Source organism: Rhamphochromis longiceps, linkage group LG14, assembly GCF_057381845.1.
Source record: "Rhamphochromis longiceps isolate RC_006_pf linkage group LG14, R_longiceps_female_GT1.1, whole genome shotgun sequence".
Classification (NCBI taxonomy): domain Eukaryota; kingdom Metazoa; phylum Chordata; class Actinopteri; order Cichliformes; family Cichlidae; genus Rhamphochromis; species Rhamphochromis longiceps.
Genome location: NC_140570.1, coordinates 22,419,173 through 22,443,340, shown reverse-complemented (window position 1 = coordinate 22,443,340; position 24,168 = coordinate 22,419,173). Strand labels below are relative to the sequence as shown.

Here is a 24,168-nt window from a genome sequence, read left to right as displayed (position 1 = left end):
ATGCAATCCCACAGACAGTGCACCATCACGGTGCCCCACAGGAAACCCTCCACCCCCGTTTCTCATTTTCTTAGTTAACGTCTCTTTTTATTTTCCTCTGTACATAACACAGATACAGATGATTATCATTAAAAGTGCACAATTAACTTTAGCTAAACCAACAGCTCTGTGAAAAAAATAAAACATTTCTGCATTACATCCTTATGATCTGTTTCAGGGAGATTTCATCTTACACCGCACAGGAGGGAAATTCTACTTCTTTGTTTTCCAGTTAGATTTTTGACAGGAAATAAAGTGCAGGACCGTGACTCCAACAAACACCCCCCACCCCACCCGTGTGAATACGTTTAGCCAACATAATCTATCGGGCTTTCCTTCCTTAACCTGTGTTGTCAGTGCCTAAGCAAATATTGTAGGGAAACTAAAGCCTGGCATGTTCATTTTCAAAACCCTCCAACTTGACAGATTCATTTATTACCGATATTTCCTGACTGTCTTCATAAAAACTGTGTTTTCTCTGTTTTAAATAAGAGCAAGAGCAAGATTTCAGGTGAAACGGGGGCGCTATCTGTCAAAATATCCCAAATATGGAGGAACAGGCTGATGTTAAGTCTGCTCCCAGAAGGGGCTAGAAGCAGTTTCTCAGATTTGACAGAAAGAAAAAGATCAGATCAAAGCAAGCAGCGGCCGAGGAGACGATTACTAAGGTCGATGGAAAACAGACATAGGAAACCTGGCGTGGTTTTTTTGTCTGTCTGTGAGATGTGCGCTCACAGACGCACACACACGTCACTAAGCTGTAACTACTGACCTGAACTTAAGCCTCGGCTCATGAAATAAGCACATCGTTATGTTACTGCAAACATCTGAGAGCAGCTAGCACATGACACACTTCATTCTCTGCTACGTTTCATTCGCTGCTCCCCAAACGCTTAATTCAGTGAATTTGCAGCGGTCAGCAGGCAGACACGGCCCTGAATTCATTTATCTAAAGGAGAGAAAGTGCAGTTCTGTTTGCATTACGGTGTCCTTGTATAATCAGCTTCCTCTGTCCCAGGGTTACATTTTAAGATGCTGTATTAATATTTACATAGCAAGGATTCCCTCAATTCATGTTTATGCCCAAAAGAAAAGTCTGAGAATCCGCTGGATCAAAACATGAATGGACGACCATCGAATGTTATACTCCAGAGAAGAAGAAGTAACATGGAGGCAGCAGAGCTTATCTCGCTGTACTGCGAGCTGGTCAGTCCTATTTTTAATGGCCATAATCTGTGCGCTATCCTGTCTGGTGACAGCACTGCTGAGAGGCATAAAGGCAGCATAAACAGGACAGCACACGAGAGCTTAATTATCTTAAAAATAACAAGGACCGTATTGAATCTAATTATAATTAATATGCTAAATTTACTGCCCTGGACTCTGTCGTGAAGAACAGGATGCATGCCTCCCGTGTATGTAAACCAAATAATTTCCCATATGCGTGCTGGTGAAATGAGGCGACAGCTCGGTGACATGTTTCCAGCCCTCCTACATCTAAGAATAACAATGGCCTATCAAGCTTGTTTGCTTATATGATACAGCAGATCATATACCTCACTGACACCAGAAATAGGCTGAGAGAGTGAGAGGGAGCATGAGGAGGACGGTGCCTCAGCCAGGCTGCTTTTTGTACAGATGTAAATAAGTCTGAGAAAAGTGAATAGACCATAGATGAGATAGATCAGATAGAGAGGAGGGAAGAAAGAGGGAAAGAGAGGAATCAAGGTGGCTGTACAGGTTGTATTTAGGTCTCTGAGAGTTGCTGTGGCCTCTGACATTTATCACGCCGTAATCCCTCAGCGGCACACTTGCTGTATCTAACACGGAGGAAATGCAATCAGGCTAAAGATAAAGGAGAGAGCCATTCAAAGTGCCAGAACTTTTATTTGCTCCTGACAAGCTTCAGGGTGCAGTTTCCCAGTCGGGTCATGAAACGGCTTCAAAACCACTCAGCAGCCAGGCATTTGTAATGACAGCTATTCAAAGCAGCTGCATTATCACAGAGAGGCAGCTATGGCTTTGCAAATGTTGGAACTGTAGTCTCTGTAAATTTTTCATCAGCCTACTTAATGTTTTTACCTTCCAAACAAGCTGTCTCCCCTTCATGCTGCAGTCGGGCTTTTAATCATTTTTTTTCCCCACACAGTACAAAAGAACAAAAGATCGTCAGGTGAAGATATCGCACATAAAGAGAAAAAACCTCAGACGATACCGTGAATTAAAGTTAAATCACTAAACATTAAATCTTTGCATATTTAACAACGTATTAAGATCTCAATATGGTTTATAAAATACATTTACAAGTCAAACAGACTGTATAAAGTGCAGCTAAAGCTAAAAAGTAATAGTTGTTGAAGCAATAGGAGTTCACTCACTCCTGATGAACGGTGTGTTTTTGAGGTGACCTGAGGGTGAACATAAAATACTGCAAAGTATTTAATTAAGCTACCGCATTGGTTTTTTACTTCCTTATTTATTTCTAAGTGCTGACATTATTTGGTTTTGGCAGTCATGGGGTACAGTCTAAATCTGATCTTTTTTGATCCCTCGTGGTTGACTAACACGTTTGTCCTATAGCAGCTACCGTAGCTGGGATTATGCCATTGAATCCTGAGGGATATGAAAACAGAATCTGCAATCTAATGACATGTAGCGGAGAAAATTTCACACAATTGCAGCTTTAAATGAGAAGATCATAATCTGCATTTTTGGTTCATCTTGACATCAAGAAAAGATTTTCTGCTAACTAAAAATACGAACTCCCCACAAATGTTTTTTTTTAATCTTTGTATAAATTAGTTTAGCTTGTAATTATTTTTATTATTATTAAACATTGATAAAGTAACTGTTGAAGTGGAAAAGTAAATTGCCGGATGTAGTTGGCATGTTGGCTAGCTAAAAGGTCACAGCTGGGCTAATATAAACACAAGAGGAACGCTGGAGAGGCCCAAAAAGGAACACTGATTATCTTTTTATTTATCAAATAAACAAAGAAATGAAGACGTTTTAGCTCAGTGGCTGAGCATGTACCCGCATGCCGCAAAACCAAATGTAGCAGCCTGGGTTTGATTCTGACCCGAGGCCACGTGCTCTCTTTCTCCTCGCTTTCATGTCTCCTCTTCACTAAAAACATCGATTAAAGGCAAGAAAAGCCCCCAAAAACGATTTGGGAAAGAAGATGGAGGATGGATGGATTACACTGATTACATTGAATGGATCAGTAGACTTTAGTTATATTTCTACTAATAAGAAATGAATGTTGCGTTAGCGTGACCTTGTACCTTTGTCTAAGATCAAGGAGGCAACAAAATAATTTCTGATGTTGCCTTTAGTTGCAATGGCAGATATGACTAAAAATAAAAGCTAAAAATAAAATTGCTTCCTCGAGTTTCCTTAATTGTTTATGGATACCATCCCCTTCCTCTGCATCTTTCTCTTTCCCTCTTCGAACATAGCTTGCTATAATCTACGCAACTAAAGTATCTCGCGTGCAGCTGGAGATTAAACTGCACCTGCTCATGTCACAGGACTCACGGTTGAATTAGTGAAGCTAAATAATATCTTCTTATCTTGTTAGAAAGAGTTTTAAAATGGATCAAAGTTCTTATCTATTTACACTATTAGCACTATTTCATTTCAAGATTATGTTACGTAAAAAATAAAGTATTGATGCGTCTATAACTGAGATTCTTCTGTTTTTTTCGGCTAATAACAGGGCTCAGTGAACAGGAATACATCCACATTTATTCTTTATCTCTAAATAAATAAATGCCATTGACTTTCTCTGTAGACATATTCGACAGATTGACAAATCCACTGTAGAACAACTGAGTTTGGTCAACTCGTCTCAGTGAAATGGTGCAAAAGAATGTAACTCTTGCAAACACACAGTGAAGTCCTTGTCACATGAAGCATTTTAATGCACATATGCCACGCAAGACCAAGACACCCCCCCCCCCCCCCCCCCCCACACACACACACACACACACACACACACACACACACACATCTCTGGCACAGCAGGCACATTTCTCCATAATGCCATGAGTAATCCACTCAAATAAAAGAAAGATTGACTTTTCTCCAGCATGGATTAATAAATATACATGATGTGTCACCACTGGATTTTGTTACGCATTTCTCATATCTTGCAAACAATTGTGCATGCTGTATTCGTGCAGATAATCTTTCATATTTTTATTATCCACAGTTCACAAAGCCAATTGTTAAGGATCTCTCCATTAACGCGTCAATACCAGAAGCCTCTTAGACCTGGGTGATTGTTCTGGTTTCCCTTCATGAATATGCATGCTCCTTTTTACCCTGTTGGCTTGCATTAGCTGTTACAAGTTAGTGAGGCTTTAGGTAATTAATCAGGACTCCCATGCAGAGGAGACACTGATGCAACTTTTGGCCAGGCGGATGGCTCCATGTTGGCTGCACACAGCAGCTCTCATGAGTACCTGCCGACAGCAGCAAACAGAAGCAGCATCTAAAAACTGGACTCAGTGTGAACATATCAAGAGCGATTCAACCAGATGACGCTCATCAGTATCAAACTAAGCACACATTTCAGATCATTAGTGCTGAATAGCCAGCTAATCACGCGGGATGAACGCACGTAGAAGGAACTTGCTAGATCTGAAACACAGCTGGAAGATTTATTTGCACAGGTGCAAACAAGCGTCTTTTCTCTTGCATTTGAAGTCATTAGAGTGAAAATTATCCAGGAAGATAACAGCTTGTGTGTGTTAGAAGAAAATGAGTACCAGTCTGATTTCTTTCTTCTCCTTTTTTTTTTTTAAATTGAGTTAAAAATATCCAAGTTGTTATAAATGTTTTGGTGTAATGACGACGGCAGAATGGTTTTATAAGCTGCCTTTGTTTCTGGAACTTGGAAAAAACATCTGGGCGTATTATTTTATGCATGAGATAATATTCAATCAATCAATTAACCAAAATCAACCATTAACAGATGAGTTGAATCAGCTGATGGCAAGTTATCTGGTTAGGTGTTGATTTTGCTGTTTAAGAAAATGTTGAGCGCTGATTCAATCTTTAGGGCACCGTGAGTGATTTTGACCAACACTAACACTACGCAGGAGGTCGGAGTGTACAAACAAGTGCAATAAACACCTAGAACATAACATCACCTGGGATACTGGGACTGTTATGAAGGACCGCACCAATAAAGTTATATAAAGCTTATAAAGACAGTAAATTAATCACATCATACATGTTCTTACACTTATTGCCAGGCAGCAGCCTAAGCAGACAAGCCCAGACCTCCATCTCCCCAGCCACCTCCTCCAGCTTGTCCGGGGGAACACCAAGGCGTTCTCAGGCCAGCCGAGAGATATGAAAAATTAAATGAATTAATATTGATTAAAGTAATATTGAGCAGAATTGATGCTCTATCCACTGAAACAGGATGCTGTGCCTGGACACCACATATTTAGCAATAAGCTGAAATCAATTCTGCTCAGTATTACTTTGATCTCTTTATAAGATTACTGGTGCGGCACTCCACAACAGTCCCAGTGTCTCATGTGGCCCATTGGGAAAATTAAATGCCCACCTCTGATCTAAAGGACAGTTTCACAGTATTGCTTTCATTTACAGCCGTGCGCCTGGAAAATAGAAAAAGACAGAGAGACGAAGTAAGAATTAACTTATTGTACTTTTAAAATATTTATGCATTTAAAATGCATTAATTAGACCTTAGCAATTTACAGCATGCAGACTGTAAACTATGATAGTTCAATTTATCTTTAATTCTATATAAAAATGTGTCTTCTTTTGGTCCAGAGAAACGGCACCTGTGATTTTTTTATTGCATCTTTATGAGATTATTTTTGGTGGGGGGTTCTGCTTTTACTAGACAGATGCTCTTCTGATAAAAAAAAAAAAAAAAAAGAAGATGTGGAGAAGGAGACTGGGCGTTTTTATGTTTTTGAACAAAGTCAGAGGCACACTAGGTGCAGACTTAGCTCACCAGGATGCCACCTTCTGATGTTGCACAGACTTTTAATCAAAGAAAGAACTGAAAGTATTATAGATGATAGAGGAAGCCATATTGCACTGCATTGCGAGTAGGAACAGAGCACTCCTCTGTCTGGGGCCCGCGCGGGATCAGGTGATGTTTAAATTGTTGAGTCCAATGACAAAGAGATGGACGGTGGCAGCTGTAGCAACCAAATTGCACGTTCTCACAATGCTTCAGAGAAAACAAGGTCAACTTGTCACGCTGACCTGCCAGACACTTTCTCCAGCACACACAGATCCCCGGGGTGTTCTGGAGCCAAATGCCGGCCAGATCCACTCAACATGCCATCAGAATTAACGTTTTCCAAAAAGGCAGAGGAGACGGAGTACACAAAGAATGTAAATACAGTGGAGAGAATCAGAGCAGACCACACATCAGGGGAGATAGCGAGGGACTAGGCTGACTATATTACATTTCAGCGGACCACCTGTTACAGTGATCAGGCGAAGCTAGACCTGGCTCGGGTCTCAGACTGTGTCTTTCAGAGAGGGCTCTGCTGACTCACAACTGTTACAACAGAACACTAATAAACCTTTGAATGGCTCTGTTATAAGGTCACCTCTGACAGCACTTGAAGTGTTTTAAACGGAGCTGTGGAAATTAAAAAAGACAGAGAGCTCTTTCTTCCCTCAACAATTAGCTGAAAAGTTGATGTTAAGTTAAGGAGGAGGAGGAGGAGGAGGAGAAGGAGAAGAAGAAGAAAGAAGAAGACTTGTGTGAAAATGCATTTTAATATCCCAAATATCACCACCCTGTTATTGTGAAGGCAGCACAGGTAGCTTCACTCTTCCTCACAAAACTAAAATGACACATAGCACAGCATTCATGGAGGATTCTACCATTACTTTATCCATGTTTTCTGTCATGTCACCTGCATATACCTGGAATAACGCCACCTTAAATCTACCAACCAGGCCTCTGCCAATGGTGAGGTAAGCATAAAGACCGTCTGGCTATGACCGGTGGGTTTGTTCAGTGAGTCAACGTTTTCTTTTCCTACTCGAATCACCAGCGTTTACTTTGTCATTCGTCCCATTTTGCTATCGTGATTTCTCCTAGTAACATAATCCTGACAATCCAGAAGCTCCACAGACACTTTCATAAGCCCACACGAGTCACATTGAAAAACTTTACTCCCATTTTTTGATTTTTTAATAAACGTCAAGGAAAATCAGGGCATTTAAATTAGTGTAAGAGTGCTGGAAATTTCTGAGCAGTCCCAGAACATAAACAGATCTGTGGACAGGCCTTCAGCAGCAGGTTTCAAAGACCTGAGGCCAGCCCCTCTTTGATACGCAGCTCTTTGGTCTTCCCTCCGCAGCTACGCTCCAAAGAGAGTTCACTCCCTTCCCCGGCCTTTGATAATTACTTTTTCAACAAGATGTACTTCCCCGTGTTCAGAGTTTCCTTATTATTCTATTCTGCTATGCCCACACACTCAGAAACTCACAGACTTTTAAAAATGTGTCCACTCTGTGACTTTTGACTTCATGTAGGATGAGGTCATTTTCCCATGTCTAATTCCACTACTCTCATAATATTAAAAAAAAAAAGAAAGAAAACACTGTGTAATTACTCTCACAATCTGACACACTGATGCTCACTTGCGTTACTGTCTATGAGTGTAGTGGAATAAATCTCACAGGGCCATTTCCTTATATCTGCTCCCATAATGGTACAAACGCCCCCTTCATCCTCTTTCCCACGTCCCAAGACTGCAAAAACGGTCTCCGTAATCAGATGCTCTGCGAGCAACCAGCAATAAAATAACACACGTAGTTTGGAAGTATGGGAAAGGCCAACAGGGACAATATTTTTGTGCTACGCTGATCGTAACGATACAGAAACCGAGAGGAGGGAAGGGCAGGGGGGGCAGAGAGCGGTCTCATGACATGGCTTCAGAAGTATGAGATGTGTGCTGTGTGCTGCTGGCATATTGTGGCTAAAGATAGATCCCTGATACACAAACTTCAAGCTTGCAATCCACTGACTCTGAGGTGGACAGAAATAACGATTCATTTTGTTTTTACATCCTTTGTGTGCAGATGTCGTCTTTTTAAGTGTTCATTAAAGCAGATAAAACGACATTCTTAAAGTGCGAGTATCACAAAGACTAATTCTTTAGCAGCTGCCATTCCTAGAGCCTGAAAACTGACAGGAGTGTATTTTTCTCACTGCACTTAACGCTTAATTCATACTTCTGTGGTCCACACGTGCAATGTAGTCTCCATAAGTGGGGAGTGTCGTTGCCACCCCTCGTTTCTATATATATTGCAACAAAGTTTAAAACAGGTTTAGAGTTTTACTGAAAGTAGTAAAACTTTTATCTTTTAACTTTTTAGGATCCCCAGAAAACCTGGAGAAGGGTTGCTCAAGGCTGCTTTAAAAATGGCTCTTTGGAAGCTAAAATATAAAGAAATGAGGGGTGGCTCAAGACTTTTCCAAGACTTTTTGAGGGCTTGTATTTCACATGAACATCAAGTAAAGCATTTAATAATAAAAGCATTCCTGTGTTTGATTTTTGTCATTTGTAACATGCAAGAGCTAAAAGTCTCATGGACTGGGAAACCTTTATGTGCTCTGTTACTCCATCTTCAGTAATTCATCAATCTGAGGTATCCAGACATTTCACTGGGTGGTACATCGTAACAGAGGTAAAGATATCATTACGAGCCTTTAAAGGGCTGCAGTGGATTTTTGGTTAATGCCGTTATTCACACTAACGTCATCTCAGGATCTCACAAAAACTATGACAGCAGCCTGGGCGGGTGGGTGCATGGGGGCCCGGCCCTGGAGCAAGGTGCCGCCGGTGCGTCGAGCCGCCTGGGGGGCTCTTCAACTGGTGGGGGGGATGGTCACATCTTGCAGGAGCTTTCTTCTCTTCAGGAACTCTCTGCAGGAGGGGGAGATACAGGAGAGGTGGAGGAAGATCTCAGCCTGGGCGTTTACCGTCTTATGTAGTCTGGAAGATGTGTGGATGGTGGGGTGGGTGCAGTTTTCTCTGTGGTGGGGTTGGGTGGACTGTCCAGGGCTCTGTGGAGCCGGGGGGCGCTACTGCACTGGGCCCCGGTCTGATGGGCCTGGGCCCCCCTTCCCTGGCGGGTCGCGGAGGGTGGGAGTGCCTACTGGGGTCAGCGGGGGAGCTGGCCCCAGGGAGGGGTTACCTGCCCCTCCCTTCCTTCCCTCCCCATCTCCAGCTGCCTCCCTCTTCCCGCTCCTCCACAACCACCCACACATGCAGGGCCTTGGAGTGGGGGTATGTCACCAGGGTGCAGAGGAGGCTACCCCCCCCCCCGTCCCCTTCTGGCTGCCTCTGCCTCAATTTTATCCCACAACTTAGACATTCACATTATTCACACTCTCATTACACATACATATAGGATCTTGGGGGTGGGCACAATCACGGAGTCCAAATTACCATCAGGGTGTATACCCCACCCCTGACGTCGTTGCCCACCTCTCAATTTTAAATACACTTAGTCATTGAGGGCTAGCAGGAGGGACTATGCGCTTACCTGCTGCTCCATGGCAGGTAGCTCCATGCCCTCCTGGGTTTTAATTGCACCTTAGAACACATATGCATCAACACTACAATGAGCGGGTGGAGGGAGGTTTGGAGTCTTCTCCCACCCCCATTCTCTGCGGCCTGCTGGAGCGGGAGGGCTAGTAGGAGGAGTTGGCCGTCCGACTGCGGTCTGGGGTGTGGGGCCTCCCTGCTGCTGCGGAGTCGGGGTGGTCTGCCTCTCCCCACCGCAGGGAAAAGGGTAACACCACCTGGGTCTGGGTGCAATTCCCCCCTCCAGGGGCAAGGGTACCTAGACCCGGTTTGTAGAGTACGCTTGGGGAGTGTGATTGTGTGTACAGCGTCTCTTTATGTCTGTCTCCACGTTGGTTGAGTGTGGAGTGAGTGCATATGAGAGCATGAGGGTGGGAATGGATGTTTGTGTCTGTGTGTGCCTGTATGTCTGTGTCTATATGTCAGGTTGGGTATCAGACGCCACCTCTCTGGGGACACCTCAGGCCCTCCAAGGTTTGGAGGCCTATCTCCACCCACCACCACTTCCCCTGCCGGTGGCGGACTCCCTCAGGTGTCGGTGTGTTGGTGGTTCTTTGTGTCTGGGGGTGGGCGTCCGGGTACACACCGGCTCACTCCTTGGCGGCCGCTTGTCGGGGCCTGGGGCCTGGGGCTCGCTCGGGCCCCTTTGGAGGTGGGGTGCCCCCGGCCTCTCGGCCTGGGGCTCGGTCACTCAGGCACAGCTGGGGGCCGGCGGAGCTCACGGGCGCGTCACTGCAACTCCCCCTGACTTCTGCTCCGCGGCTGCTGGGCGAGCCCTCATCTGGGACTCTCCTCAGCTCTTACTGGAACAGTGGCGCGGCTGCCCCTCTGTTGGTCTTCCATGGTCTCTTGTGTTCTGGGGGCCTCTGGATGTCTGGAGTTTTGATCTCCTCCATACCCGCTTCACACCCTGGAGGACGGGGCTGTGGCCCCCCCACACTCCCTAGCAGATCATTACATGGAGAAACCTTTGGAATGCAAGCATGCTGATCCACACAGGTATGCACACATGGGTATTCACAGACGCGGACTAAAGCTTTCTTGGCTGCTGCCTCAAAGCACACTGTGCGCTGTCTATCTTGCGTGCTGCACAATATCGTTTATTATTTAGTAAATATTGATATCTATGACTAGCTAGTTTATTGTGATGGTGCTTTGTTTTCTCTATTATTATGTTGCTCTTTGTTGTTTGCTGTTTGTTTTTTTGTTTGTTTTTTTTTTTTTTTCTCCATACAGGTGACCCAGGAGTTCTTTTTTTTTTCTCTCTCTTCCCCCCCCTTCTCACCGTCTCTTCTCCCCTTTGGTTTTCTTTCTTTCTCTCCCCCTCTTTCTCTCATTCATTCCCCCTGTCCTATTTATTAAAAAAAAAAAAAAAAAAAAAAAAAAAAAATGACAAAGGATGAACTGAAGCTCTGCCATCACGTAATGTCGCATACTGCTGTTTCTGATGTCATTTAAAAAAAAAAAAAAGAAAAAAAAAGAAACTCACAGACTTTTAAAAATGTGTCCACTCTGTGACTTTTGACTTCATGTAGGATGAGGTCATTTTCCCATGTCTAATTCCACTACTCTCATAATATTAAAAAAAAAAAAGAAAGAAAACACTGTGTAATTACTCTCACAATCTGACACACTGATGCTCACTTGCGTTACTGTCTATGAGTGTAGTGGAATAAATCTCACAGGGCCATTTCCTTATATCTGCTCCCATAATGGTACAAACGCCCCCTTCATCCTCTTTCCCACGTCCCAAGACTGCAAAAACGGTCTCCGTAATCAGATGCTCTGCAAGCAACCAGCAATAAAATAACACACGTAGTTTGGAAGTATGGGAAAGGCCAACAGGGACAATATTTTTGTGCTACGCTGATCGTAACGATACAGAAACCGAGAGGAGGGAAGGGCAGGGGGGGCAGAGAGCGGTCTCATGACATGGCTTCAGAAGTATGAGATGTGTGCTGTGTGCTGCTGGCATATTGTGGCTAAAGATAGATCCCTGATACACAAACTTCAAGCTTGCAATCCACTGACTCTGAGGTGGACAGAAATAACGATTCATTTTGTTTTTACATCCTTTGTGTGCAGATGTCGTCTTTTTAAGTGTTCATTAAAGCAGATAAAACGACATTCTTAAAGTGCGAGTATCACAAAGACTAATTCTTTAGCAGCTGCCATTCCTAGAGCCTGAAAACTGACAGGAGTGTATTTTTCTCACTGCACTTAACGCTTAATTCATACTTCTGTGGTCCACACGTGCAATGTAGTCTCCATAAGTGGGGAGTGTCGTTGCCACCCCTCGTTTCTATATATATTGCAACAAAGTTTAAAACAGGTTTAGAGTTTTACTGAAAGTAGTAAAACTTTTATCTTTTAACTTTTTAGGATCCCCAGAAAACCTGGAGAAGGGTTGCTCAAGGCTGCTTTAAAAATGGCTCTTTAGAAGCTAAAATATAAAGAAATGAGGGGTGGCTCAAGACTTTTCCAAGACTTTTTGAGGGCTTGTATTTCACATGAACATCAAGTAAAGCATTTAATAATAAAAGCATTCCTGTGTTTGATTTTTGTCATTTGTAACATGCAAGAGCTAAAAGTCTCATGGACTGGGAAACCTTTATGTGCTCTGTTACTCCATCTTCAGTAATTCATCAATCTGAGGTATCCAGACATTTCACTGGGTGGTACATCGTAACAGAGGTAAAGATATCATTACGAGCCTTTAAAGGGCTGCAGTGGATTTTTGGTTAATGCCGTTATTCACACTAACGTCATCTCAGGATCTCACAAAAACAACGCCAGCGTTGATGCTCACACATCTCTTGCTCACATGCTTTGGTCGCCAAAAGCTTTGCCTACTTATCACAGGACAAATAAAAAAAAGTCAGTTTTAAATGCCCCACATGCTGCGGTGTTTGTGCTGAATTATGAAGCAAGCCTTGCGGCGAAAACAATGATCTCTTTTGAGAGCATCAGCTGTTTCTACTTCGAACGCAGACTGAAATGAAATGAATGAATCATATCAGCCACTTTCAGTGTCTTGAATGTGCAGCGTGACCCAGATACACGCAAATATTTCAGTTTCATCTGAAAAGAAGGAACTTTGTTTGGAAAAATAAATTAGCTAGAACATTAAAACTAATGAAGTTTTAAAACATACCCTAATAGAAGAGGGGGAAACACAAACAGTGGAACCGTTAACCAGCAGTTATCTGCCATAACTAAATACTGTGAAGCCGCAGCAAACACACCAGTCTGCTCTGAGGAGTCAGCGGCACGGCGTCAGGGCTGAGGGCTCGTAGGTTGCATTAGGTTAAAAGGATCCTAATGTGCATTAGATCAGCACAAAAACAACATCCATTATTAAGCAGGGTGTTGAACTAACAGAGAGCAGGCCGAGATCCCCAACAAGCCTCCCATCTCCACTTGCGCCAGCACAGCTCCCGGCGGACACATTAGGTCCAAGGATCAACACGCGTGTGAGCAGCTTCTACATGCTATCATGTTCGTGCTGTAAACAACACAACAAAGCATGGAAAATGAGATGATTTAAGTGTTATTGCAGACTGACACCAGGTGCACAGTGGTACACAGAAAGTAAAGGCTAATTTAACCCATGCAAATTAAATCACAAACCAACATGTTATATGTCAGGGCGCGCTCGGTTAGTTCTTATTGTTCCACACAGCATTTCTGGCTTTGGTTGTGGTCTCTGAATGTGAGACATCTTGGACAGTGTTTTTATTCCTCCGTGCAGATTGTCCCAGAGATTTGAGCTCTTCAAACCTTAAGTTTAAGCTGCTCTTATTCTCTTTCATCCACCAGATATTCACCAAATAAATTCCAAGTTGAAGGCCACACTAGTCTGTCCACCACAGGCCAATCATCCTGTCTCACCTGTCTCACGCTCCACACACACACTCCTTTGGTAACAGCACCCAATGAGAGCTACATGAGAAAAAAAATCAAGATTTAAAAAAGAATTGTAGTTTTTCCCTTTTCAATAGCCCAACATATGACCCACACACTGACAACACTTAGCACAGAGACACAGAGAGACTGTGTGTGTGTTTGACCTCAGAGCTGCAACAAGAGACGGCGGAGCACTAAATCAGCTTCGGGGTGGAAGAGAGACAGTTTCCCCAGCAGTGCATCAGCCTTTGACGGAGACGATTCCACATTCCTCTGCAGCCACTGCTACTACTCCCTCACCTTTATTCTCACCAATTACATAACAATTCCTCCAATATATGATTGAAATTGATGCTGTTTGAAGCCTCCATCTCTGCTGTGGTTTCAAACTGAACTTTAGATCTCAAATTTAAAACACATGCACACTTTTTTCCACCCCTCTCTCCTGGGTGTCATGAACTGCTTTCAAGAACACGTTAGACTGTGCATTATGCCAGATTACATCAGTCGCACAGAGTTTTCCAACAGCTTTGCAGGTGTGCCCGCAGTGGAGTCTGCAAACCACAGTTCACTCTTGAACAATGGAAAATCAAAGGCCGTCCTCATAGACTCACCTTGTTTCCATCTCAAACTCCTCTGACAGCATTTCTGCAGGTACCGGTTTTACTATTCTCCTGCTTTAATGTCTCATTGATGTTTTTCAGGGTCACATATTCGCAGCCTGATAGCCTGCAGCTGTGTGGATACTCTTAGTAAAAGTTCTTTTCTTTGATAAGATTTTTGAGATATAAATGTGGTACTATACTCTGTAAAGAGAGAATTCTTGAGTTTTTTATTTCGTGGTAGTTATTGAGATCGTGTCTCAAAAATGTCCCTTAAACCTTTAGTGTCTCTCTTGTTCAGCATAGGTCTGGAAGTCTGCCTTCCACAAGGAGTGTAAGCCACAGAAGGTCAGCGCTGCAAAGGCTGGCTGTTTGCAGAGTGCTGTATCAACGCAAATTAACCAAAATTTGACTGGAAGGGAAATTTTTAGCAGAACATAGTGCACAAGCACCTACGGGAATTTTTGCAGATTTTTAATTAAAGTCCATTGGAGAACTTTAAAAGAAATGACATATAAAATTTGCATTTCATTAGGAAATTAAGGTCCTAGAGTCTGGAGGAAGAGTATAGAAGTGCAGAATCGAAGGTGTTTCTGCAGTCAGTGAGGATTTGCCATGTCCTCCTGATGGTGTTGGTGGCTGGTGGGTCCGTAGTGCTCTATCAAGTCCAAAATCATGTTTCCATCTGTGGACGAACCAATTTTCCTTTCCAGCAGCACTTAGCACCTGCCCACATTGCCAATGTGGGCAGGTTTGCTGATCTCGTTATTAGCGTGTTTGATTGGCTAAACAGCCCACCTGACCTATCAAGACAAAGATGAGAAACACCCATCTCAAAAATTAGAGGCAGGCCAAAGGAAGCCAATGATGCAGTGATTTGTCATAAAGAAGCCACAACAAAGTATGGACTGTGTGAGTGAACACACTTGGACATCTCTGTACTGTAAATCCTTTTTGAGTGACCTTAGGAAATATTCCAATAATTGGAGATTCTGGATTTCTGGTCTGCATTAAGTATAAATGATAATCGTTCAAATTAAAGTAACGAAAATAGTATTAGTATTTCTCTTTACACATGTACACAAAAACTCTTTATGACCCATAAAGAGACATTTAATAGCAAAGACTCCTCTGCACCAAACATTGTTCCCACCATCACATTAAACTGGCATTCACCCATGTGATTATTCATGCTTGTGCTTGAATTAGTGACTGTGCAGTTTCTCGAACTCTGCAGAGAGCCATGCTGTATTTTTATATAAAGTACAGCTCATATAATTTGGCTCATAAAGTCTCACCATAATTTTTATCCCGAGGCCAAAGCATCAGCTCAACTCATCCTCCTCTAAGAAAGCAGATCCAGGGACAGGAGCATGCATACGTTCAACCTACATGCATGCAATATGATTTTTGTCCAGCTGTTTCCAGGATGTAGCCCAGACATATTCTCGGGTTTTGGGTTACCCACAGCAGAAACGGGGGGTGCATACACAAATGCAAGAATGTCAAAGTAGAGAAGAGATTGTGCACTCATTACAACAGGATGATTCATGGTTGTCACATTAGTAGAAAGGTTTTTGCGGCGTACCATGATATAAAAATCATTTCCTTACAAAATGAGCAAAGTGTGAGTTTTGCAATGTCACCAGCGTTATGAAGAAATTCTGGAGAGAAATTCTTTCACAATATGGTCACCGGATCACACATCCCACATTCTCTCTGACATTGTGAAAGTGTTCGTTTCAACATTTAGGTGAAGTTTCTGCAATGCTCGAGAATGTTAATCATTACTTAAGGCCCGAAGATCACTTAAAACCATCAGTTTGCCATCAGAGTCGGTGTGACTGACAAAAATCATTCAAACATACCAGAATTTTAGTCTGGAAGTAATAAGCTGTCAGTAGAAATTGATCTATTTATTCTTAAATAGTCTCAAAAAAGTTTTTGACATTAGTAATTTCATAACCCAGATCTTTAGATTGTCACAAAAAGTCTGAATTTACAAAAGTAAGAGAGGTTTTGCAGGATTGGTCAATACTGAGAGCTCACATATGCAATTTGTACAAGCTGGCCACTTTATTCAGAACTGCAGGTGATTTCAGCAAAGGTGCTGAAAACATTTTGGTCCGTGATGACATGATAGCGTCACACAGCTGCTGCAGATTTGTTGGCTGTGAATCTCCCGTTTCACCACATCCCAGAGGTCTGTTTGACTACAGTGAATTCACTCTCATGTTCAAGAAACCGGTTTGAGATGATCTGAACTTTGCGACATGGTGTGTTATCCTGCTGGAAGCATCTTATCAGCTCGAAGCGATCTGACCTCTGACATCAGCAGGGCATTTTCACCCAGAGAAGTGCCTCTCACTGGATATTTCCCTTTTTCAGACCATTCTCTGTAAACCCTAGAGATGGTTGAGTGGGAAAATCCCACACAACCATTACTAGATCAGACGTACTCAGACCAGCCCGTCTGGCACCAACCATGACACATCTAAATTAGCCAAAATCACTTAAATCACTTTTCTTCCCCATTCTCATGCTCGCTTTGAACTTCAGCAGATTGTCTCTACAATGTCAATATCCCCAAATGCACTCAGTTGCTGCCACGTGATCGGCTGATTAGATGTTTGTGTTAAAAAACAGCTGAGCTACTCTACCTGAGAAAGAGTGTATATAGAAAAAGCACAGTGAAAAATATAAATGGATATATGTTTATGTGCCCTGGTGTTTTTGGGGGGTATTTAGGATATGTCAAATTAAAACAGGGTTCTGTGAATGTATTTCTATAACAAATAAATTCATTGGCAAAATGCTCCTAATGTGTTTACTGATAATGCTGCTTCCATGCTTCTGACGTACAGACACTATTAATAAGCCTTCTCTGTGAGCTTATAATTAATGAAGAGTGATAGAACAACTAATACAACAATTAAGACCTTTTCTCTTCTCCACGTCTATTCTCAGACAAACAGCTGATACTTCCAGTTAACATCCAGAGGCTATGGCAAACCGCAATTATTATTGGATGCATTTGTGCATCAAAGTCAGCCAAAGAGACATACCAACAATCCACATGGCATACTCGCAGGGAAGGAAAGCACAGTGTTTCCAGGATTAACTGTTGACTTTGAATGTACTGTTTGCACTGCTGGTTGAGACAGTCTAAATAAGAAGTTGAACAGTATTCAATGAAATCTGAAAACAAATCTCAATTTAACTGCTGCACACTGGTTTCTTGCCCCACCTTTCAATAACTACAGAAGCTTCAGTGATCTAAAAGCGTTGATGTTTTTGGCTAAGAGATTTCACGATAAAAAGATTTATCACTAAAAATCCCCACACAACATTTTGGGTTTATTTCAAGCTTTGATTTGCTATGAAATAATTCCACAGGGATTGTAATCGTGTCTGAGATTACAATCGTGTCTCTGCTCTGTGGAACAAGGATAAAAAAAAACAAGAAACAAGAAAAACCCCACTCTGCCATTTCATAATTATGTAAAGAGTTCGAAGCTTCAAAAACAGAAAGAAAGAGGAACAGTAGTTAATAAATGACTTATTAACGTATAGTTGGCATGCTATATAAAAGTACCTCAATATAAACTGCTCTCTAGTGCTCAAGTGTAACAAGTGTAACAGGTCAGATTAATTCCCAACAGAGTTGAATGCGAATAAAAAAACAAAAAAAACTGAAGCTCAAAGATGTAAGACGACCCTTCATCCCGAGGCTTTTCAAGTGCTGCCACCCAATCCCTCGTACTGCAATAAAAAAGGTCAGAGGTCACTTAAAGAAATGAAAGAGATCAATCATATCAGAGGAGTTTACAGTTCCCATGCTTCCCAAGAGTCACACAAACTTACAAAGTTTTTATGTTTAGGCTACAAATATTGGTTTCTTGAAAAGTGTGTTCTGTTTTGTCTTGGTTTCTGGCTGTCTCACAGCTCAAACACCTTCCAGCGCTGACTTATTCATACCGTTTTCACATGAAGTCACAAAAATATGAGCAATTCTACCAAAGCCTAAAATGATTTTTTCCAGAAAAACATTTGTTTTATTACAAATGTATTAATCTGTTGTGACTGCTTCAAGCATGTGTGAATAAAACAGGCCTATTTTACAAAGTAAGATATCGTTTCTGTGAAAAAAAAAGAATGCAGTTTATGAAGGAAACGCAGCTTCTTGTTTATTTCCTGTGGTAAACGAGTGTTACGTGTCACAGCTTATCAAGTTAAATTATCCACATTTTTTCCACCCACTTTTTGCCCACATGTCATATTTTTGCACGTATCATATAGCGAATACATCAGTTAACCATCTTTTATGCATGTTGAAAGAATTGGAAACTACCGGGTTACTTTTTAATACCAATACGGTCAGTAGAGGTATCAGCACAAACCCTTTAAGGACAAACAGCTAATCTTTTCTCACCGCTTAATGAAAAGTGGTTTGCTCACTTCAGGATGTCTTCAGTCTGCCCCAGGGACAGTTTTATGTTTATAACACTAAAGTAATTAAGGCCTGAGCTAGATAGAGGTAGTGAACAAGAACTGCAAAGCTTAAAAACAGCATGGGTGTGAGTTTAGACAGCCAGGCTGCACAGTGACTCAGTGTTACCCGTGTGAAATAGTAACCCTGCTTTAACAAAAATAAGACACGATGACAACAGGTCATTAAGTGGTAGCAGTGAGCTAACCTGAGAAGGCACGCAGGCTCTGTGTATGTGTGTTTATATGTGTCTCCAAGTCAGGAGTGTGTTGTCAGGACCAGGTGTGTGCAGCTGTCCGTCTGATCTGGACTTCAAAGCCCATAAGAGCAGCAGTAGGTGGTTATAGTTGGAGGAGAGCTGACTCCTCAAACGCTGTTCTAACTGAGGTGATCTTTAAACTGCCTGATATGAATGGATTTGCCCCGCAGCCAAATATAGAGCTATACATCAGGGTACATCATCACTATCCCATGAAATGCTTCATTGCACATCTGCAGATGAGGCCAATGCTGAGTTATGAGGCCTTCTGCGTGGCATAGCTGAAGGTGTGTTTCTTATAAACCCAAGATGTGATAAAAATAAAACATAAAAAGTTGCAAGAATCTTTGAAAATGTGCACGTTTGAGCTTTCTAACATTAATCCACCAGTAGAAGTTGTGAAATCACTTTAATTACAGACTTATTTTCCAAAAGGGAAAAAAAAAGCATTCTTGTTTGAGGGAAAATGTTGACAGAAAGTTGTATTGTATCCTGTTCTGATACGCCGAGCCTGAACAAAGCCGAATATCTGCTTCCTTCCCTTCGCTTCTCACAGTAAACACAAGTTAAACCGCTCGCTCTGGAAACAAAAACTGTTGATATTAAGATATCATTCAACAAGGCTGGATTGCAGAACGTTTCTTTGCTGGAGCTACATTATACAAACAATCATTTGCTGCTACTCAGGAGCACACACAAAATGGTCCCGATGACAACAGCACAAAGTCCTGGGAGCTTTCTCCACCAGTAACAGGCCCCCACCCTCACCATCGCTGGTTTGCTATATTGACCCAGGTAATGGTGATAATGGATGTTATTCCCATCAATAGGAAGATCAAACAGTAAAAGGAAACCTTTTGCTTCAACAATTCAGGTTCCCAAGTGCACAGCTTCAACCCATTATATTGCTCAGCGGGGAAATACTGCACCGGATCAACACAGGATCCGTAGAAACACTTGAAAACAAAACATTTCTGACTCTTACACCAAGCACTACATGTTACTACTAACACTGCCTGAAAGCCAAAGTATTACAAGTTTTTGCTCAACAGCTGTGGCCACAAATGGAAACTGCTGTCTGAGTTACTCTACAAGGTAGCGCAAGATTTCTATATATTTTTACTTCTGCGTTTCAAACGAAAGTAAAAAAAAACAGGAACCAAAAAACCCACCGTCGTGGTAAAATGCAGTGAAGCATTAAGAAAAAGTCCTAAAGGTGTGAGATAGACAGTCATGTTTATCAGCTACTGCTTACACCCCAACAAATATCACAGAAGAATCAAAGGTGGATGCTTTTTGTTTCTTGAACTTTGCATAAAAATAACTCAAGGGTTCAGCTAAAGAACAGTAAAGATGAATACACGCCATGATTCAACAACATTAGGTTTATCGGACTCTAACATCGTTGTGGAAGAATTTTTAATCATTCTTCTTTAGTTCATTGAGGTTTTGGGGGCTTTCTTTTATGCACAGCTCCCATCACAGCATTTGGCCATCGCAGCACCTTCAGTCTTTTCTTTTTCAGCCAGAATGTTGTAGATCTTTGTTCTGTTGCATGAACCAATGTCAGCCAAACTTTGGACTCTGATGGACAGATGGTCTTATATTTGACTCTAGAAGACTGTAGTATACAGAGGGATTTATAATCCACTCAATGACTGTAAGGTTGCCAGGTCCTTTGGCTGCTAAACAATTCCAAACCATCACCCCTCCACCACTGTGCTTGACAGTTGGTATGAGTTGTTTGAGCTGATATGCCGTGTCTAGTATTTACAAAACATGGCGCTGTGCATCATGATCAAACTTTGGCCTTGTGTGTCCAAACTGCATTGTTCCAGAAGTCTTGTGGTTCGTTCAGATGCAACTTTTCAGCCATCCTGTCATCTTCTTATTAGAGAGAAGAGACGGTCTTCTAGCAACTCTTCCAAACAAGCCATACTTGTTCAGCCTTTTTCTAACTGTACTGTCATGAACTTCATTTGATCATTTGGCATGCTAACTGAGGCCTTTAGAGTCTAAAATGTAGCTCTTGGGGGTTTGTTGCAATTTCTCTGAGCATTGCATGTTCTGGTCTTTGAAGCAATTCAATTTTATTTTATTTATATAGCACCAAATGACAGTTGTCTCAAGGCGCATTATATTATAAGGTAAAGACCCTTAAAATGATACAAACAAAACCTAGAAAACCCCAACAATGACACGACCCCCTATGAGGGAGCACTTTGGCGACAGTAGGAAGGAAAAACTCCCGTTTAACAGGAAGTAATCCTCAGCAGAATATTCCAGCGGATATTATATATAATGTCTAACTATAAAATCTCCCTGTGCATTAATACTCTGAAAACTAATATTCATTTTAAAGATACTGTTTGCATGATTTCTTTTTCAGGATCTAGACTGTTTTTCACTCTTGCTAACAGCCATAAGCTCAGCAGGATTAATGTTGTTTAATGTTGTTTAATATTGCACTCTCACCGCCCATATCAAGCACCAGCGGTGCATGGCTCCTTTGCTCTGGGGTGTCCTGATAAGCCTGTTGCATAGGAATAGTGCAGCTCAACACTCGAAATAAGACAGCATGTGCTTATGACAAACTTTCTCCAGGCAACAACCCTGATTTTTGGCCATAGTGATTCTTCCATCAGTCGTAATATATATGCCAAAATAAATTTCAAGATTATATGCGACACTGGTGTGCTTGAAATTATCTGGGGTGTTATATATTGCCAATATAGTATGTCAGAACTAAATTACTATAAATTACTAATAATGGCTGAGGAAATTCAGACATTAAACACGAGTCATTCAATGCTCAGTGGGAGCAAGGAACAGAAAACTATCCAGGTCCTCCGAACTGCACCATATGTCACAATACAATGCCTGTCCCTCTGCACAAACTGGCCATATGCACAGAAATGAAGCAATCACGGTCCTCGCAGAGAAGGCTGAATTTACAGACTTCCATTTCCAATGTGCTCCACTCTGCTGATGCTCTGCCAGATTACTGGGCCTCAATTTTCTATGCTGCGGTCAAGTCACAACAAGGGTGTTTATTGTACATGACCGGCTCTCTTCTACTGAAAAGCAGAAGTTGTTTTGAGCGCATGAAACTGAGGCACAGCGTCTCAGCTGCAGCAGAAAAGGATGACCTTTAAATGAGAGAGGTCTTCCTGCTGCATGAACTGGCTTGATTAGGTGATGTCACAGGAAACGAACTCTCTCCTTATCAAGAGTCAAAGATAAAATCCAGCAACAACTGCAACTTTTCTCTGATGTCATTGGATGGAGTTTTAGGACAGGCACTCATTCATCTCCATAAGCATATTCATTCAAACAAGACATTACTGTGTACTCAGCAACTCAAATGCATCAGATTATAACCTCTAAAGTAGGTCCTCTATGATTCAAGTTTAGTTTAGACTTCTTTGTTGAATCTGTGTAGACTATTTAAATCTGTTGCCTGACTGATAACTTCACACATTTCTAAGGCGGTGCAAAGCAAGCTATGGCATAGATTTCAGAGCGTTTCCAGTTACTTCCAAAAGGTGTAGATTTAACACTGAAACACAGATCGACTCTCACGACTGCGTCCTCGTGTAAAACAGGGATTTTCCACTTTCTTTCTTTAAAAAAACAAATCAATAAAAAAAATCTCTGTTTTGAAAAAGATTCACATGAAAAAGTGATATCAAGCTTGATTAAGAGCATGTTAGTGCAACCGGTGGCAATATGAGTTGTTAACCCTAATCATTCAAAAATGTCAGCCAATCAGAACCCTAGAAATATCACAGTCTGACATTAAAAAAAGAAGATAAAGGCGCACATCTTTTAAGTTGCAAGATCATGTCTTTGCTCTTCTCTCCACATGCAGAAACTGAGTTTCTAAAAATCTTTACCCTGGAAGGAGTTTTTTCAAAAGCTCAGTTTTCAGTTCCCTGAAATGCAATTTACACCTGCACAGTTTTTAAAATATTTACACTTAATATTTCATCATTGTTCAACAGAAAATATGAATATGCGAATAACTTAATTAGAAAATTGTTTACATATTGTAGTGATATTTGTACCTCTAGAGGCTAAAAGATAAGCAGATAAACAGAAGAAAAAAACAGAAAACAAAACTCACAGCTAGTTCTTGTTTACTACTTTCAAATCTGTCTTAAAAGCTTCCACAGTTTCTGAAAATCTCTCAGTTTCAAAATTCTGATGCAGCTCCGGCATGTGCGCAAGCAGTTGACTAGCGATTAGCCACATTAGCTGTGCAACATGCTAAAGTAAGCCATTTCATGTTGTTATTGTGAAATTACCATAAAAAAGTCTTTATTTCCTTGGCTACTTGTAGTGTTAATTCTTATTTTTGAAAGCTAGATTTACAACATTTCTACAGTATCTTCTTACAGTGAATCAGCTCTTTCTGACTTCATATGATCCAGTTCTTTACCATTATTTCAGTCAGTTAGCTAGTCAGTATTATGTGTGTGTCAGTGTTAAGTAAACAATTTGATCATATTATACACTATATGAACAAAAGTACTGGGTGACCTACACATTACACCTGCAGGAGCTGCTCGGCCATGGAAGTCGATGCCATGAAGCTCCCAGCACACACTTTTGTGCTGATGTTATGCTAGCATTCACAACTCTTACACATGACTCGCCCCAACCTTCAGCGACTCTGCTTTGCAACTTTGCATAGTCCGCCACTTCATGGCTGAGTTGCTGTCGTTCCTAAACATTTCCACTTTGCATTAATATCACTTACAGTTGATTGTGGATTATCTAGAAGGAAAAGAATTTCACAAATGGACTTGACAGTGGCATCCTATTACAGCACAACAGTTGAATTCAGTGAGCTCCTCAGAACGACCCATTCTTGCAGAAACATTTGTAACAGCAGACTGCATAGTTAGGCTCTTGATTTTATAGACCTGTGATAATGGGAAAACACCTGAAATCAAAGATTAAGAGGTGTGGCCAAAAGCATATTGTGCATCTCTCGTGCAGTACGTACATAAGTAAATAAAATATGGCCTACACGGCTAGTTTATTAATGCTTGGTCAAAAAGATATCTATGGTCTGCTTTTTTTTTCAATATTTTACGGTATTGTATAAAATAAATCCATGATTGTGATTAATAGTCAGGAATCAACAGTTATTTTTCACCATCCATGTTACTGCCAACAGATATCAGCACAATTTAATTGTATTGGAGCTGCCAGCACAGGCATGGCTCCTGGAGGTTTGTAAAGTCAGAGAGGTGCAAGTCC

At 41.6% G+C, this 24,168-nt stretch overlaps 1 protein-coding gene and 1 long non-coding RNA gene across 7 annotated transcripts in view; one reads left to right on the top strand and one right to left on the bottom strand.

Annotated features, from left to right (window-relative positions):
• Positions 1–24,168, bottom strand: part of mcamb (melanoma cell adhesion molecule b) — a 48,028-nt gene that overhangs the window by 22,357 nt on the left and 1,503 nt on the right. The gene's annotated exons all lie outside the window — the stretch shown is intronic.
• LOC146654038 (uncharacterized) lies at positions 8,837–11,062 on the top strand. The gene is made up of 2 exons (XR_014907186.1): positions 8,837–10,643; positions 10,881–11,062. It is a non-coding gene; the product is annotated as an uncharacterized LOC146654038 (long non-coding RNA).